Raw genomic sequence first — 14656 nt, 5'->3', positions numbered from 1 at the left:
CCCACATTAAACATCCGGCCAAATTAAATTGTTACACTGAGATATGCTAACGTGTCTTAAACAGAAAATATCCCAGGGCTGTAAGAAATACTTGGGACTGGGGATAAAAGTTTTTGTTGTTTGGAGCTTAAATATGCAGTACAGCAACCAGAGGCGTTAGGGCTGTATTCAATTATGCTATTAGATTGTGCTTGGCTTGTGTTTGTCAATGAATTCATGACAGCTGAAATAATAACAGAGAAAAAGCTTTTATATTGTAATTTTAGAACATTAATAAAATGGCAAACAGCATATGGGGAGCATATGGGAGAATGTTTGGGAGAAAAGGATTTTACAGCTACCTAAAAAGAAGAATTTAAGAGCACTAAGATATACATGATTTTTGATTTAAATAGATGAGACAAACTGCTTTAAACAGACTGTATGGGACTAAATATGGTTGCTTTTCTAAGGGTTCTGTATTAATTTATTTTATTTCTTTTAAACTGGGGATTTGAATGCAGCTAATGAGAAATTTTGAGAAGTGTCAAGATATCACAAGGCCACATTAAGCATGTCATCGGTTACAAAAGCATCTGATGTTATCAGTTATGCTGAGCTGAGGCAAGCCTCAGAGGGTCAGTTTAATCTGAAACAGGACAATAGATATGATAAACAAATCTGACCATGATGTAAACATCTGAATGTTATGGCAAGGCTGGGTCTGTGTGTTCTGGCCTGGGGGCACGAAAACTATGTCAGAGGGAAAGAATGAAATAAAGCCAGCTTGTGAAGAGTTAGATTCTACTTCTAATCTCTTTGTTTTTGGGTAAGCTTTCTCAATGTGCTGAATTACGGGGAAAACTCTTATCATGTATAGAAAAACACTAGAAGCTCAAAAGCCTGAAAGAGAAAACGGTTGCTTTAAAGTTTCACCCTTAACCAATTAAGATTGAAAAGCATTAATAACTAAGTTTGCATGATCGAAAGAGCTAGAAAGAAATCAAAAGAATGCTATAAGATATTGGAACACACATGATGCACGCTTTGGGAGACTTTTTACTTTCGGGTTTTTATTGTTTTGTGCATTTTTGATTATTTCTTTGTTAAATGATTCCTTTGCTTTAATTTTTACATCACCAGCGGCAAAAAAGTGACAACATTTGAGGTTGCTCGGCAGATAGTTTAAGAAAATGAGAAGTTTTAATACAAAACGCTGAAAGAAAAGGAACGAGAGATTCCTACCTCCCCTGGACCAACCAAGAACTTAGACACATCACATTAAGAACCAAGACACTAAAAAGACCGAGACACTAAAAAGACCAGGTTTTCTTTTGTCACCTAATACACTAACAGAATTGTTTTTCTCTGAGTTACTTCTTTCAGATGATGTGAGATGAAACTGTAAAGCCACTTTGTTCCGACAGAAGACTCTGGAAAGTGAGCTCTTTCAGGCCGTATGGTAAGAAGTCATGATCTAAAATGGACGTGCAGGGATTGACAAAAGTGACCAAATTATGATAAGTTTAACAAACTTATGACAGGTAATATCGAGACCTTCTTGGCAAGGCAAGGCAAATTTAGTTATAAAGTACAATTCAGTATTCAGTATCCTTCTAGCGGTAAGAAGGTGGCTTTGGAAATTGTTCATGTACCCCTGCTGCCCTCTCTACTGACTCACATTAACATTTCTATCCTGTTTTCTGCTTTTTTTCTTGCAAGGAAACCTGGTCATATATAATTGGAATGTGCTAACGGAGAGATTTTAGTCTCTTTTTAGGCATTCTCAGAGACAAGTTAGTACGGTGCCACAGTGGTCCAGGGGACGGAGAAAAAGGTGATGTACTTGACTCCTGCCTAATCCAGTTTTTAATCAAAAAAAAAAAAAAAAAAAAAAAAAATCAGTAATTTTTGCAGAAGCTGCATAGAGGTTTAATGGGGAATGTGATGCTACAAAGTTAAGAGAAATGTTTTTTATTAATGAACTTATACAAAGAGGTTGAACTGTCTGTAAAATATTTTGCTTGGATAAATTTTTAAGGGATCAAGATCTGGGGTAAAGGTGAAAAACTTCAAGAATAATTTTGTTTCAGAGGGAACGATGTGGTTGACAGTTTTCTTGTAATTTTTGTTTTGATTTTTTCTTTTCAACTTATTTACACTACACTACGGATGAAGATAGACAATTCTTGTATTAGAAAATTTGATTTTGGACAAAATCCATATTGGCAAAATGCTGGCAGAATTCCTTGTGGTTTCAGACACAACGATTGGAGAAAGAAGATTCATGGACAATGTTCGTTCTGGAACGATGTTGTGGTACTGAACTGAGACATGAGGACTGAAAATGGACAACTAATTGCGGGGGCAAAAACAGAGGCATCGGATAACCTTCAATGGACCGCAACACGAAACAAAGATGAGTTGGCAGACACCCCTTCTGCATTTCACATCAGATTTTCCTGCACATAATTAAAACACGAAACACACATTAGAAACATACACATTGGCGGATGCGCTTAGAAGAAAACTTTCAGATTAAAAGCAATCAAGATTATTATTAAACCCCTAGGATGTTAATTGTTTTAAGTCAGAGCTGTTATTAGCGAGCGATAAGAGGGTCAAACGCATTCGGACAAGTGGTACTGGTCTGGAAACAAAGCTGGTAGAGATTTTGGGCCGCTAATAAGAAGGATTTTCTTTTACTTCTCTAACAAGTGTGGGAGAATTACTTAACTATTAACCTTATAAAAAGAAAGAAAGACTCAGAGAAAATGGCGTTCCTTTGTCTTAACAACGAGAATTCGTCTTTATTATGCCTAGAAACGTACAAACGGGTTTCCGGTGCGAATTCTGACATTCAAATACAATGGTCGTCTTTTTAAAAGAACATAATGTGTGTGCGTTAAACACAAGTGTCTGTGTGTCTCCATTGGTGTGTGTGCGTTACACGCTATTGACGTCAATTGGCAACAGGGCTTAAATTCTGGGAAGTGTTTATCACTAAAAGTACAACAACAGAGCGATTAATTCCGCTACTTGACATATTTTGGAACAGTCCTAGTAAATAACGACTCCAGATGGTTTCCTGTTGCTTCCATCGGCGAGAGCCAGGGAAAAAGGTCAAAATGACCCGAACTCCCATAAATCCTCCCTTGGCACGTTACAGCGTGACATATCTAGAAGACCTCTATATTGAAAATCTGACTCCACACTGATCAAGTCTAGCTGTGATAATAACAAACATGTAAAAAAGTCTAATTTCTTACACAACCAATGGATAACATACTAATGTAATCATGGTGTCTACACAAGTGCTGATATAAAATGTCATGTAATAAGTGCAGATTACAATCAATAACATATTTCCAATGGATAGAGGAGAGAGAGAGACAGAGAGACAGAGAGAGAGTCAGAGAGAGAGTGCACGTATGCAAAACAGTCATTGCTTTTGCAATAACATCTTTCCAATTTAGATATGAAAGTGAAAAAACCCCGATAATTATCACTTATTTATGTGTCATTCTCGGGGAAAAAGTCTTTCATGGACCTCTTATACCTCTGAGCATCCGCCGTTATCATCGGTCACCTGACCGACGGCATCAATTGGAAGTCAGCCATGCTACTCGCAATGACATCCAGCACTTGTCATATAAAAAGAGTACATAAGCATGATACAATAACAAAACATCATAATACAAACAACAAACAACATATGTAAATGATCTTGCTAATAATATTGATACGCAGGATTAAAAAACGAAATGGATGTTAGAATCTAATGTTATGATAGTATAAACTAAACTAACCGGCCGCCTGTGCTACCTTATCTATCAAAGCTTCATTGTATTGTATTTTGTTTATTTATTTATTGAGTAACTTAAACAAGGTTAATAGGGTTAGTCATCTTCAGTTGTGTGCTTGGCTTGAATGAGTTCCTGGACACGTAGCAAAACAAAAAGAGTTCATCCCGATCACGGGGCTCCTTTCCATGTGGCATGAGTCTGTAGCACACGCATGAGTCCATGGACGTGTCCAGGCGGCCGGGGATCAGCCCTTCGGATGGCTGCTGCCTGATGTCATCCATCTATACATTGTCCCCACAATCCACCTTTTCAAAACAGGCACAACACAACACACAATTAGAAAGAATACAATCAGCGTTATCACCAAAATTATTCCTGTTTTTGCAGCCATTGCTCCCCATTCTCCTAAAATTTCTTCCAGACTTTTCCACGACCAGTTGTTTCTTCCAGCATTCTCTTTTACTTCTTCTCTAAGTTTCATAAGTTTAGCCATTACTACCCTAAACGAACCTTTAGGAGCTGTGTTCATGGGAATATATGTACAGCACTCATTGCCAAACATATGACATACACCTCCCTTGCTGGCTAGAAGCCCATCTAAAGCTTGCCTGTTTTGTATTGCCATTCTACTTGTTTCATGTAATTGGTCTCCTAGTGCCATAAATCCTTCCACCGTGAAATTTATCATCCTCTGCTGATTATAATAAATGTAATTTATCCATTCAACATTTTTATTAATAGTAATCTGAGGCAAAATAGACTCAAAACCTGCTTTAACTTCATGTTGTGCTTTAAATTCATCTGGAATTCCTCTTGGTTGACCAATAAGATTTAAATAAACTTTTTCCTTTAGTCCGTAATCTCCTAGACTCCGACGGGACCTAGTTTTACCTGTTTCCATTTGAGCTAGTTCTTTTACCCCTTCATACACTAAGGTTATCGGTACTTTCATTCGTACTAATGCACAAAGTCCTATCCACTTCAGTGGTAAAGTGTTCATTAGCATGTCATCACCACACATCCAGTAACTGTCTGCCACTGGATACGTTTGATCTCCTAAAAAGAAAAGTTTGGGAAAAGTCATAGTTATATTTTTACAGTCCTCTTCTACAAATTCTGGGTTTTCAAACCAAACGGGCTTTGTAGCAAACACTGGTGTTACATTTGCATGCTTAAACCAAGATAACACCCAAGTTACATTACATTTCACAGTGGTGTTTCCTACATTAATTCCTTCATTGTCCTCAAAACCTCCACTAACGAAACATTCGTAGTCTGCATCATAATCTATGTCATAATCAGTAGGTGGAACATTATCTGTAGTATTAAAGTTAAATTCTGCACACAATGATTCTAATTTATACCCTTTCCATTTTCTAAGTATTGATGAGAGTTTCTTGAACCATATAAGAGTCTGCAACTCAAACCACACATAGGTAATTTAAAAAATTACACTGCGTCTTCTCTTGAAGTGAACTCACCATTGCTACATTTTTACGCTGCACTACTGCACATTCTTTTGACCTGTATTTTTCTGGAATAACCATAGGTACTGCTCCCGGAGCAACAGTACAGACTAAGCAATCATTTTTAGTTAACTCCCTGACAGTATACCATGCTGTTGTATACCATGTGTTATGTAAGGCTCTTTGCCATAAAGGATCTCCCCTTGGTCTGATTCCGTGCCATTTAATATCCTGTAGTTTATTTATTGCTCTTGGTATAGCTACTTTTGGATTGCGTTTTTCATAAAATTGATCTAAACCTTCAGAGAAATCCTCACATCCTTCTTTTTCAGAGCATCCATACTGTTTTGGATCCGGTTCTTTGAAATCTAATATTAGGTTGTTGTCCTGGTTTTGACGTTACCTCAACCAGAGAAGGTACTGTTGTAATTAATCTTGTTAATGAAGGTTTAGTACTTTTTAAAACTTCCTTTGTGGATTTAACTGTACTTGAAACTACTGCTGTTTTGGGTTCTACTGCAGTTGAAACTATTGTCCGTGGATTTGCTTTAGCCGTGGCGGTTGTTGGAGGTTCGGTTATGCTATTTTCAGGTCGAGGCACCGTAGGTTTTTCATTTTCTAAACTGTTATCAACCTCTGTTGGTAGCACTTCCTTTTTATTTGTATATACCTGTGTAGTTTTATCGTTATTGTTTGAACTTTGTATTGTGCTAGTCAAGATTGTAGATGCTGATGTAACTGTTAATGTCTTAACTGTTAAGGTTGTCGGTTTATTTGGTCCTGATGTGGTGATTGAAGTAGGTACAGTCACATGTGCACTTGGGACAGTAATTTCTTCACTTCTACAGTAGTTGTAGAAGCCATAGTTGTTGGGGGGAAACAAATGATTTCTTTTGGTAAAGCCTCTTTTTCGGTAGGTTCCATAATATAGATGAATCAACTTTTCCACTTGAAGGGATGTCTTCAAATTTCAACTCGTATGTTTTGTCAATACGGAAGGCTATAACATCTGCTTCAATAATCCATCCACAATTTGTAATCTTAACAGTCATTTTACAATTAATGTTTTCTTGATTTATACTAGATAATTGATGGCTCACATTAGCATGCGAATTACACATCCTTCGTCTGTCACCCTTTTGCAACAATCTAGAGATAATCACGTTTCTTTCAACCAAATCATATTTATCACTGTCTGGTTCAACATGAATCCTAATTTGATCATTAACAATTTGAACTGTAGCAATCATCTCCTTGTCTCCTATTCGCTCTAAATCACCATTTTGTGTACCTCCTTTACCATTACCTGGATTTTTTATTGTTAAGTCGTATTTGTAATTGTCCTCAGGATCCCAATGGGACTCTATTCTTACTTCTACGCCAAAACCATCGTCCTTAATGTATAAAAGGATTGAACACTGGTCTGCCCCATACACTTTATATTCCTATTTAACACTTTTTCCGCATAATTTCCTGGTATTGTAATAGACATTTACCTCAAATTCTGTATCTAATTCTGTATGAAATTCTGTATCGGTTACCGTTGCTTTCCATTTGAATTCAGCATGGGTCTGTCTTTTCTTACGCATTCTTTTTGTTTTTACTCTTAAGTGTTCTCTAAGACCTAGATGAGTCGTTAACTTTAGTTCAGCTGGCAAAAACACTGGTGTGTACTTGTTCAAACCCATTAACGTTGTGTTGTACTTATCTTGTTCTACAAAGGTGGATTTCCCTTTATAGACCGAAGTCCCACAGTTCATGGTTGGACGTCGACTGTCTCGACCCACATTACTCGTTGCTTTCTCTCGTGGTTGAGCTGTCGTTAGCTGATGCTGTGGCGCTGGCTGCAGGCTGTGAGAGTTCATCTCCGGCCTCGCTGTCGTTAGGTTCACCACTTCTGCCAACATCCACAGGTGAAATGTCATTAATACTAGTCTCATTGCTGCAAATCGTCTGTTCACACTTTTTCCCAATGTCTGGCTTCACAGTGTCTATCTTTGCACTGTCTGGCTTCACAGTGTCTCTGGCGTGTACTTTAGTACAATGAGTCAAATGATACCACGTTTCACTTCCCTGAACTTGGACGGCGGTTGCGGTTGCTCGTTTGACCTCAAAGGGTCTATCCCATCTCGAGCCGTTCCATTTCCGTCTGAACACCTTCACGTACACCAGGTCTCCCGGTTTGACTGGTCTCTTCACCACCATCCCTGGACAGGAACTTCTTTTCACACTATATTATCAGCCCTTACATAAAAGTCCGCTTCGGTGACAATTCATCCCGTTCTCCATTAACCATGCTCCACTCCAGGACATAGGAACAGTAGAAAATAAAATACATCAGCACATTTAGAACTTAAAGTCCACATCAACTGCAAAATAGTGACTTTTCACATATTTAAAAGGTTAAACAAAAATGTCCTCATTTGTCACAAAATTGTTCATCAAAATTCACAATTTAAAAAGGATATGTTCACAGGGCTTACTCCGCCAGTACCCAGACTCAGCCATACTCCTGTGCAAATTTGCTCTCCGTCTGTTCCTGAAAGATATTCCTAACAAAAATTTCCATCCTTATGATTAAAATTTAGTGACCAGGGTTTTCATGCAAGATAAGGGAGCAAAAGTAGAAGAAAAGAAGAAGAAGTGTTAGAAGTTGAGGCCCCTTTTTCCTTCCAGAACTAAGTAAAACTAAGTGGTATATTTCTATTCTCTCTTTTGTTCAGCAATTTAGAATTTTCCTTTTTTTTTTTTTTTTTTTTTCAAATATTCATTGCTCCATGCTGCACTGCAATCCTAATCTAAAAATATAACCGACTGCTCAGATTTATTCTTAAATCAGAGGTTGACATCAGTCTGATTTTCACTTTATAATTTATCATACCGTCTCTCCATGCTCACTTTACAGCTGTTCTTCTCGTCTTTTCAATGTGTCTTCCATCAGAAAAAGGTTGGCCAGAACCGGACAGAATCTCAACTTCTGAAAAAACAGGACTGAAGACAGAATAGTTAGTGCTCTCAATCAGGACTGAGTTGTTAATGCTAAGCATGCAATCAAAACCTGGTCCTGTCATTACTCTTTGTATTGTGGCTGTGTCTGTTTACCCGGTAACAAACTCAATTTTCAAATGAAGCATTTACACATACCCCATGTATCTTTTTACATTAGGATTTTTATAGTTATAACAAAAATCGGGTTACTGTCACTGATTGATTCACTGTTACCCAAGGTTTTAATTACCAAAATAAAATACTCACTGAACTGAGCAGAGGCTTGTGATCTGCTGATACTAGCAGAAAGATTCCCAATCCACTTCAAAAATATTTTTATTCAAGAATAAAAAAAAAAAATAACATGTCCTTCTTGTCTAATGTTTAAAGGAAATAAACAAAAGTACTTAGTTTAGGGTTCAAAACTATTTCTGAAATATCTTCAACCCAAATTATTTTAATTTATGACTTTAATCTTTTTCTAGTGTTTACGTCATTAAGCCATAAATCTGTTTTCAAATACATAAGTTATTGGTTTCTCAATCTACTCGTGTCATTCAATCATAATGTGACACTCTAGTGTTGAATACCTCATTTGTTCTGTAATCCTCAAATTCTGCTATCCTCTTCTTAAAAGTGCCTGTTTCCTAATTAACAGTGCCGGAGGTAATTAATTACTTTGTCATGGGAGGACCCATCGTCTTATTATTCAACACTCTACTAGTTCAACTTCAAAGGTATAAAACAAAATGTTAACTTATCTGATCACTGGGAATTTTCTGTTAATAATTACACTGGACAATTTGATTTTAGCCACTTATATAATTTAATACATTATAGCAACTAGTTGCCATTCTCAATATTTGTTTTACTTTACTTCCAGAATTAATCGAATCGATTGGATTGTGCTAATTTCTTTGGTGGACCTTCAGTCGCTGGGTTTTCACAAATATCAGTGTGCTGCAGCTCTTTTTCTGGTCATTGTCAACGGACGTGGAGACCCTTCCTTTGCTCAGCCGTGTTTCCTGACGGCCTGAGCGTCCTTCGCTGCTCCATGTCTGAGCGGCATTGAGCCAGCGCTCTGGAATCCGGGCAGGATTCCCGCCGATGTAAATTTTGTTCTGGTTCTCCGTGTTGACAACCCTCAGGTTGTACCATCACCAGTCAGCTGCTCATTAGGCATTTCTCCTTCAGTGCCATTTCAGTATGTGCAACCCTTTTCATCAGATCCACCATTTAGAGATTAATAAGTTGATTCCTTAATTTTGCTTATGTTCTATTTTATTCTTTACTTCCCCTGTACCAAATTAAACAATTTTCTGAAGTCATTTTATAATTTTACAAAGTCACAGAGGTTTCCCAATGGCAAAATAATTAATTCACCATCTTAATCTTCACTTTAAGTTATTTTATTTTATTGTTTTTAACAAGAATGACAATTATCACAACCTATTCTTTGGCAACTCTAATTCTATTTAAATTAGACCTTATTAATCACTGTAAATGCTATAATTTTTAGCTGTTGCTTACATTAAACTTGTATTTTAATAATCAGTCTCAATGGTGAACCAACCAAAAGAGAACTAATTTAGAAGTACCTTTTGATCACAAGCCTCCTTTTCAGTTTCGCCGTTTAAGTTGTTTTTAATTATCCAGATCTCCCATATGCTTTAAATTTTATGGTTTATTGACTCATAGTGATTCGACAGACGTCAAATATGTTGGGGCCCTGTTTTTCCTAGGGTCGCCCCTGTTGTGCAGTCGGGAGTCTCAACCTCCTCTCTGCTGCTCTCCTCTCAGAGCTCTGCAGCTCCTGGCATTGTGTCAATCCTGGTATTTAGGAGTGGAGAGACACAACCACTTCCAAAGTCTTTGCATAACCGCAAAGTTCAGTAATATTTACACTTTAATTATCTAAACCATTAACTCAAGTATATGTTACCGTAAATATACCAAAAGTCTAATGGTCATTGTTCTTAAGACATCATTAGCACATAATACACAGACATCATTAATGGTTTTCCTCTTTTCCTTCTCTTTTCTTTTCTCCACCCATACTCCTGATACTGACAAAGGCTTATGGATGATGATTCTTTTTAATAAACCTCACAATTGAGTTCCAGCCTGACTGACACCCCAGTATTCCTAAGAATTTAGTACAATCCAATGCATAATCTTAAGGCAATTCGCCAACATTCACTTCAGTCCGGACTTTTGTGAATACTGAGACATCAGGCATTGTGGACAGCTAAAACTTATGACCTTTGTTTACACTAATAAATTCTCGTTGATCCATTATGTCATTGCGTTAATAATGCTTATCAACATTATTATTAAAACATACTGCGATAGCACAAACAAGAATCAGACAACTGTCAGTAAACCGCCTTCGCAACATAGATTAAACATTTACACAAAATACCCCTAAACAACACTTAGACGTACACAACATTTAGACAACACTTAGACAAACACAAACTTTTGTATGTTATAGATAATCTTGCCGGCATTTATTCTATTAATTGCTATAAACAGTTTTACGTTTCTAGTTGCTTGTCAGCAGTTATTTAAAGCATGCGCGTGTGTGTGTGTGTCTGCTTTCACACAGCGAGTTTGCTCTGCACTACGATTGAAACAGCTGTTAATGCTTAAAGCCGAACATGCAATGTTAATACCTTGTCACATGCATTTCACATATTCAAATAACCTCATTCATCACATCACACGTCCAATTAAACATCCATACTAAGTAGGCTTCAACTCAACCTCAAAATCAATGATCGATCCAGTGAACCGACGACAGTAGGGCTATTAATGGGTTAATGTTCTTTGTACAGAGCGAGTTTAATTTGGCAAACGGTAGGGGTTGCCAAGGAGGTAACAAAGGGTTAAGGTTTTTGTAAGATACTGTTACATTTCAACTCTACCCTGTAAGTTTTTTCCTTGGTCAGGGGACAGCGGAGCAGACGCAGGCTCTCACTGACAAGTTGGTGGGGGTGAGGTTTCTTGCATTAGTACATTGACGCGTACATGTTTTTCTGTTGGCTACATACAGGTAAAATTATTTATCGTAGTGCTGTTTTAGTGTCTCAAAAGCTATTTTAGCTTCAGTTGTCCATTTTAACGCTGCTTTAAACAACTGGTTTCCTGCTTCTTTTAGGAGTTCTCTAAACGATGCTGTTTTCCTGCATAGTTTTCAATCCAGTCTGCATTGAAACCTGTCATTCCCAACAATGTCATCATTTCGCTGACTGTCCGTGGACTTGGAGCTTTGCTAAAACCTTCCAGTTGAGAAGGTGAAATGCTAACTCTTCCTTGAGGTATTTGTCTTTCCTAGGTAATCTACCTGTGGTTGACAGTACTGTAGTTTTGTTTGGAGACCTTGTGTCCTCCCTCTGCTAATCTTTGCAGAACTTTGATTGAGTCCTGATGACAGTCATTTAGTGTGTTTCCGCAGATTAACAAATCGTCCACATTTCGTTAATCCACATTAAGAAAAACAAAAAAAATTGAGATGCAATACGGGGTTAATTTCTCTCGCGAAAGCGAGACTAAAATTTTTTTACTTTTTGTTTTTTCAGAGGTCCTTTTGTCTCTCCTCGGGCGGGGGAGAGAGGGAGAGGAGGGGCAACGCTCCGGGAGGAGGGAGTGAAAAGTGTTGTGTGTGTGGCTCTCCTTGCCTGCGTAGAGCTGTATGTGTGGTTCCTCTGCCTGAGGAGAACTTAGTGTGTGTGTGCAAGATTTTCCTTCGGGCGGGGGAGAGAGCTACTTGGCAGTCTTTAACTAACAGGCTAAAAATAACTCAGCCTGCCAGTGGTTCTGCCCCGCTGACAGGCAAAAAAGGCAGACGGAGCCGTCTCCTTCCCCAAACAAAACAGTCTTACAAATACAAAGTTTAAATACCTGCACCCACATCTTAACAACATAACAGCTTCAAAAAGTATACACACCTTGGTCCACCAAGATTTCCTTACAACAATAAAAGTTTCCAAGCACTTTTTAGCTCATCAACCTAGACAACTTTACCTCTAACAGTGGGACTTGAATACAAAAAACAAAAAACAAAAACAAAACAAAAGCAACCATGCAGTTTCATTCATCCATGCGTTTTAGTCATCCAATAAAGCTCTCATCCTTTATAATCACACGTAGACGTCAACAACAATCACACATTCTTAATCATCACCTTTCAACATTCCCACATTCTCACGTTTTCCTTTCACTCTCACTCTCCCGGGAGACTTATTGTTTTTCTTAAAGGTCCAAATGTTCAATGTTCCTGGATTTTAACTGTGCGCACAGAAAATTTAAATCAGGTTTTTTATGGGACCCAGAGCAAAAAAAAAAAAAAGTTAAAAATAAACATTTATACTTCACGTGCACCAGCAAGGCCTCTTTGCTTCAAATTTGATAGGAGGCTTTAACCTCGTTTGCCTAAACCTGGAGTACTCAACCAAAAACAGACTGCAGTCAACTCTGTTAAGGCCACATTTTCATCGGAGTTCCACGCATGGAATGATCCGAGAACTGCCTTATTCTTTTTCCAAGCGCTTACATTAACAGGGCCGCGCCCTAAAGACTCCGACCAACCGAACATTTATAAGATCAATTCTTTCAGAAATGATCTCTTTGATTCTAAAAAGTTATGTATATTAGAAAAACTTCAGCAAAGACCCGTACTGGTCCGATTCATTTCTTATACGCCGTCGCTTCTAACGTCATATTTGACGGGACATCCGATAAAAGCGGCTGGGAGTAACCAATCACTTCTTTAAGTTGTCATGTGTGCCCAACTGTGGAGGAAGCAAATATCATTCCAAATCTTTTGATGTTTAGACAACTTATTTTTCTACGTAGAAAAATACCAAATAGATGTCAAGCCAAAGGAACGACCACTCCCGTCTGTCAATCAATCACAAACAACGCTCTTCCCAATTCAAATTACACAGGCGGCAGATTCATCGCTAACAAGCAGAGAGAGGAGAAGACAGAGCAGTAAAAAATGTATTTTCACTCACCTCTGTCCTCTCTCCTCCACCCCAGCGCGGAGGGGCCAGGTCCGTGCGGGGGAACCCAAGCCGTCTGTCCGGGAAGGCAAAAACTCCCTTTTTTCCTATCACGTCGGGGTCACCAATTTTGTGGGAGAATTACTTAACTATTAACCTTATAAAAAGAAAGAAAGACTCAGAGAAAATGGCGTTCCTTTGTCTTAACAACGAGAATTCGTCTTTATTATGCCTAGAAACGTACAAACGGGTTTCCGGTGCGAATTCTGACATTCAAATACAATGGTCGTCTTTTTAAAAGAACATAATGTGTGTGCGTTAAACACAAGTGTCTGTGTGTCTCCATTGGTGTGTGTGCGTTACACGCTATTGACGTCAATTGGCAACAGGGCTTAAATTCTGGGAAGTGTTTATCACTAAAAGTACAACAACAGAGCGATTAATTCCGCTACTTGACATATTTTGGAACAGTCCTAGTAAATAACGACTCCAGATGGTTTCCTGTTGCTTCCATCGGCGAGAGCCAGGGAAAAAGGTCAAAATGACCCGAACTCCCATACAAGGTTTTTATTTAAATCATTTAAAATACATATAGATATGTTTTGGAATTTTATTAACCCCTCAGGGGTTTTTTGAATAAGATTCAAAGAGGCACCTTTAAGATACAATAAGCTTCATAAAATACATCATGCATGAGAAGAAATAGGGGGGAACCGGTAAAAGACATCCATTTTTGCACCAAAATATTAAGTTACGGTATGAGAGCATAGAGCAGCTTAAGTAATTATGCTAAACCTAAAAGGTTTGACAACTTATATTGGGGATTACATAGAGGGGCCGTTTAAACGTACAAGGAAAGTGGATAAGAACAATGTATGCTATTACATCAATGGGCGATAATTATGATCATGAAAAAACTAGTGGGCGAAAAAGTTAAAGTAGGCATTACAGCAACAGTTAATAGCATAACCGACTGAACGAACGGGTGAGCAAGCTAATTTTTCAATATAAGCAGAATAACTGCAGGTTTAGAATGATGCCTTATTCTAATAAATAACTTGGGTAAATTAGGATTAAAGCACCAATGTAAATAGTTTGGAATTGTACGCAGTTACCTAAAAGGTGTGAGGAGACTTAACAACTATCTGTTTGAACACAAAATAGCACAATAGTTGTTCTTTAACTAAATGTTAAAACATCCAGAAGAAAAGAACACATAAATATAGTTTAGTCATCTACTAACCTAGTGGTCTTTTAGACCAGAATAATCTAACGATCGTCCTCTTGTACATGCAGAAAAGTAATGAGGTCAATTAGATTAGTTGGACATTTGGAATCTGGTCAGGACAGCAGAAGTGACTCCTGGACACAAGATGATGAGGAAGGATAACAGCTTCAACATCATATCAAT

General features: G+C 37.9%; 2 long non-coding RNA genes across 2 annotated transcripts; one reads left to right on the top strand and one right to left on the bottom strand.

Moving 5' to 3' along the window:
* Positions 1-2759: 2759 nt before the first annotated feature.
* LOC118556786 lies at positions 2760-13356 on the bottom strand. The gene is made up of 2 exons (XR_004927374.1): positions 13258-13356; positions 2760-7148 (listed from the first exon to the last, which is right to left on the bottom strand). It is a non-coding gene; the product is annotated as an uncharacterized LOC118556786 (long non-coding RNA).
* LOC118556785 lies at positions 11101-12590 on the top strand. Its single transcript, XR_004927373.1, has 3 exons — positions 11101-11294; positions 11400-11559; positions 11821-12590. It is a non-coding gene; the product is annotated as an uncharacterized LOC118556785 (long non-coding RNA).
* Positions 13357-14656: the final 1300 nt, after the last annotated feature.

Source organism: Fundulus heteroclitus, chromosome 21 (genome assembly GCF_011125445.2).
Source record: "Fundulus heteroclitus isolate FHET01 chromosome 21, MU-UCD_Fhet_4.1, whole genome shotgun sequence".
In the NCBI taxonomy this organism is placed as follows: Eukaryota; Metazoa; Chordata; class Actinopteri; order Cyprinodontiformes; family Fundulidae; genus Fundulus; species Fundulus heteroclitus.
Note: the sequence above shows the minus strand (reverse complement) of the source record. Positions and strands in the feature narration are given on the sequence as shown.